Source organism: Cibotium barometz, chromosome 25 (assembly GCF_041138505.1).
Source record: "Cibotium barometz isolate CiBa-2024 chromosome 25, ASM4113850v1, whole genome shotgun sequence".
NCBI classification, from domain to species: Eukaryota; Viridiplantae; Streptophyta; class Polypodiopsida; order Cyatheales; family Cibotiaceae; genus Cibotium; species Cibotium barometz.
In genome coordinates this window covers 43,399,387-43,404,011 of record NC_141070.1, presented here as the reverse complement: position 1 = coordinate 43,404,011, position 4,625 = coordinate 43,399,387, and the positions used below count along the sequence as shown (strand labels likewise).

At 39.7% G+C, this 4,625-nt stretch overlaps 1 pseudogene; it reads left to right on the top strand.

The window, feature by feature from the left end:
* Window positions 1-736: 736 nt before the first annotated feature.
* LOC147624596 (uncharacterized) lies at window positions 737-3,622 on the top strand (annotated as a pseudogene).
* Window positions 3,623-4,625: the final 1,003 nt, after the last annotated feature.

The window sequence follows — 4,625 nt, the reverse complement described above, 5'->3', positions numbered from 1 at the left end:
ACACACACACACACTCATTGCAGATTATCAAAAACACACACACACACTATTTCGCCAGCGAAATAGTGTTTGTGTGTGTTTTTGTGGTAACTAAAACACACACATACACTATTTCGCCAGCAAAATAGTGTATGTGTGTGTTCTTGTGAGCATACCTATCTACAATGTGGAAACCTTCCCAACTTGGTGTACACATCCATCCTCCACTCATCCTCCACTCAATGCAATGTGGAAAGGTATTTGTGATAAATTTCCTCGTTTTGGCTAATTGAGGTGCATGAATGCCTTGAAATTTGTGAATTTGTCTTATGCAACTCTGAATGCATGTAATGTCAAGTGTTTTTCCATCCTTATGTATTTCGCTGGCGAAATAGTGTTGCAAAGAACAATGTCTTGTATAATCACTTGCTCTTAATGTCTTTTGTAGTCACCTGCTCTTGGAAAAAGGAAGACATCAACGGCCAAGAATGTGGGAAGAAAGCGAAAATCTCCACCTAGTGATGGCAGTGAAAAGACCATTGAAATGGCAGAGAGTGGTCAAGGGAGTCACATTCAAAAGGAAGTTAGCAAAGAAGCTGGAGACAAAGTTCTAACTGAGCCTTTCATACCGATTCAACAACAGGTTGATGCTTCTAGTGACAAGGATGAGAAAGATGTGGATGATCTTATTCCACAATCCATCATCAAGCCACATGGGTCTGAGTTCATAGACAGCTTGGCACTTAATCAGGGTTCCATGCCTCCATTGATCCCTCTGTGTAGATGCTTGGTCAATGAGAGGGTGCGAGAGCTTCGAAAAGATCTCTCATTGTTAAAGAAGGTTTTTGAAGAGGAAGGATATTTGATGATGAAAGGTATGTTTGTTCTCTCCATAAATCTACCAGATGGCAGCACAAAGGATGTGGATGAAGATATCATGAAGACATGGGACAAAAACTGGTAGCTTGTCAATGCAGAGTTTGAGGAGGAGATTGCATCTAAAGATGAGTGGTCTATGTTAAGTGGAAAGATGTTTTATGTTTGGGAGGGAAATCACAGGACCGCTTCTTGGCTTGAGAGCATCAAGGAGATGTATCGTAATGATAAGAAGAGACATGTTCGAGTTATGGCGCAATTCATTGTGCCTAATCAACAAGATGAGATGAGGCTTATCGCTGCACTTCAAAGAATAAACATGTGAGTATTCAACATTTTGTATATTCAACATTGTATTTATGGTTGTTTTGATTAGTTCTTATGGTTGTTTCTATTTATTTCATGAAGAATGAATGAAGAGGCTATTGTAAAGACAAACCTCAAAGATTACTTATTCCATACAAGCACGGTTTGCTCTCTTGATCCATCTAATTTCACTGACTCCTTCACGGAAGAAGATAAGAGGTCAATGGAGAAGGCCAGGTCTAGGGAGGCACAATCTGGAAGGCGAGTTTGGTATCCTCTCACTCAAGCTATTCTTGGACCCATTGTATATGGGGTAAGTACTTAATAAAGGTGGTTAAGAATGTTACTTTGCTATCTTTGTCATTAAGTGTTTTTTTAATGGCTGTTATTTTTTGAAGAATAAATGGAAATCAGATTTAGAATTGGCAATTAAGAAGATTCCCTCAAGCTTGGCAAAGGATGAGCGTATTAAGGCTGAGACACTAGCTAGGAGGAGTGTCGTCAAATCCTATAATAGAAGGATGACACGGGTTTGTATCTTCTACTTTTGGTTCTTTGGCATCACAATCATTTCTTCTTCTAATTCTTTTCTGTTGGTGGCACAGAATCTTTCGGTGGTAAATCCATCTAATTCAGAGGAGTGGTTCAATGTATTATGGAAGCTGCCCTTTGAGGATGAGAAGTTTAAGATCTCAATTGAGAAACTTTATGCCATTTCTAGTGCTGCTTGTTCCCAAAATCTCAAGCTGAGAGATGTTAGGTGCAGATGAGAACTTTCGGCAGAGCTATGGTATGCCACTTGGAGATCACCACTACATTCCTTGGCTTGCAAAGGAGGTTTGGATGGATCAGGTATTGGAGGATGCCACACGGCTTCTACACCAAGTGGTAGATTCTACTCAGGGGGTGAATAAGGTGGAGCTACCTGCCGATGTGCACATAGAGACTTACTTTGCAGATATTATAAACCGTTATAGAGGAGTGCTGTTTTATGAACTCCAGAAAGAGATGAGTGTGGCAACTCCGTCGGCCAAGCATGTGGATCTAAAAAACTCCTCAAGACGGTTGGTTTATAGGTAATTCTCTTTTTTCATTGTTTCTTGAAATCTTATGAACCGTGTTTATTTTTTAGTTGATTTATTATATCTCTTTTGTAGGTTTTTAATGCATCTAATAGCCAAGAAAACAATCAATGGTCTGCCTGACATATGCAAGGCTTGGGTTGTGATTTCTCCTCCAACCTATAGTATGTATACCTCTTCCATCTTTCGTGAAGGTAAAGATCCTAATGGAGTCTTTATCTTGACGGATTGGGAGAGAAAGCATTGCCCTTGGTGGATTGACATGAAGAAAGGAGAGTGCCTAGAGGAGGAGAAGGAGAGATACCTTCAACATTTAAAAGGAGAATGCAAATCTGATTCTGGGTCATCAGGCGAGATGTCAGAGGAGCAAAGGAAGAAAATGGAGGCAGAGTTGAAATCTATCAAAGAGAGAGAAGAGCTAGAGATGCATGCTTTGGGAAAAAACAAGGGGCGTCCCTCTCAAAAAAAGGGAGATGTAATAAAAGGTAACATTGGGTTCTTCTGGACTGTATTTAAATATTTGTTTTTAATAGTTTTCTGGATTTTATTAATTTGTTTTTTTGTTGGACATACTATCTATAGACACCCGTAATTTGGAGAGTCCTATAGCACACAAGACAAGTACCAAGGGAGCTATGGTGTATGCTCCACTTTCTAGCTTTTTGTTCGTGGAGAAGCATGGAGTCAAAAATCATTCGAAGGTTTGGATTTACGATTACATAGTGCTTGGAAAAGAGTTTGCATCCGGAAACTTCAATGAGGGGTTTGCTTTTATGAGGGAGTTTTATGTGCGTTTGGGTGGAGGTCCAAAGATGAGAAATTCCAAGCCAAGTAGTTGGAGTGTTGACCTTACTTTCATTGATCTTCCTACTGGTAAAACTTTTTTGATGTATACTCCTTTTTTGTGATGGTGTTTGTGTAAAAGGAACTTGCCGATATACATGATTAATATGCAGGTTTGCCTATTCATGGGTTTCAAGGTATTCCACAATGGAATGTCCTTACAGATGACCACATGAAGTTCTCTCTATTGGCGGCATCATGTGTTATGGATGATATGGGATGGGTCTTAGTGTTTTGCTTGAGTTCTTCTCTTGTTTCTGTGGAGCGCTTTGCAAAGCGTACAGGCTTGGAGCTAGGTTTCAGATGGATTATGGAGAGCTCTGAGTCATTATCTCTGCTACAAAAGCATGGACATATGCAAAAGGTTTAAGTCTATTCACTTGAATGTTAATTCTTGCTATTTGTCATCTAATATTGTGTTGTTTTTTCTTTGTTGCCTGTATAGGTGAATGTATTTTATGCTTTGGCATTCCACAAGAGGGGAAAGGATCCTCCTTTCAATAGTGAGAGTGCATTAAAGGTTGGATGACACTTTCAGTACTTATTAGGAGTGCATTGAATTTAAATGATTGGAGGTTACTTTTGAATGTGATCACTTGATACTATGTGTATTTCAATTTGTAGGTGGGAAATATTTTGCAGCAGGACCTCTCTTGTGAGATTATTGGTCATTACTTACCTTCAAGCAATAGAGCACGACGTGGTGGAAAAAGTGGTAGTTGGCGAGGGATTCTAGAGAGGAGTCCCTCTCATATGCTTATGTTTACTGAGGCTCTTTGCCCACGAACAGGTACAATATTGGAGTTGGGGGCTGGGACAGGGCCTATATTAAAGGCATCTATGCACACCGGCCGTGGTTGCTTGGTCATTGATAATGATGAGGAGATATGCAAGGATTACCTTTCACCATATATAGAGGAGATCTATGGCACAAAAAAGGTGGCAGACCTTGGAGAAAGTGACACATCCTCTGGTGATTATGAAGTGCATGATGCACCATCCGACTAGTAAGTAAAACATGCATGTCTTTCTATTACATTTTTCTTTTCTCTTTTTCTTTGATGTTGTCATGGAAGTTTAAAGTGAGTTACCATGTTATGCAGAGGCAATGGCAATACACATGACAAGCACCACTGTGGATGATCGATCATTGGGACGGGAGAAACGTAGGAGAAGGTGTATTTTTCTTGATGATGAAGCAAATGAGAAGTAGTCTTTTGCATAGCGCTATTTTTGGATTATGTGGATTCATGCTTTCCTGCCCCCCCACACAGACTCATAGCTTCATTTTTTGAGCTTGATAGATGATGTATTACTTGACTCTTGTATTAGGTGGATTGCAGGTCTATGTCATAAAGGATTCACAAGCCATTCTCTTGTTTTGTTGGTACTTTTTGTAGCTTGATGATTAATGTTTTTCTGTAGCTTCATAAGATACATGAGTATGTTTGAGGCTAGAGATGTTAGAACCCTGAAATCATGCACATCGCATGAATTTGGTTCTCGCTTGAACTAAAGAACAATGAACCTTCTTGTTGG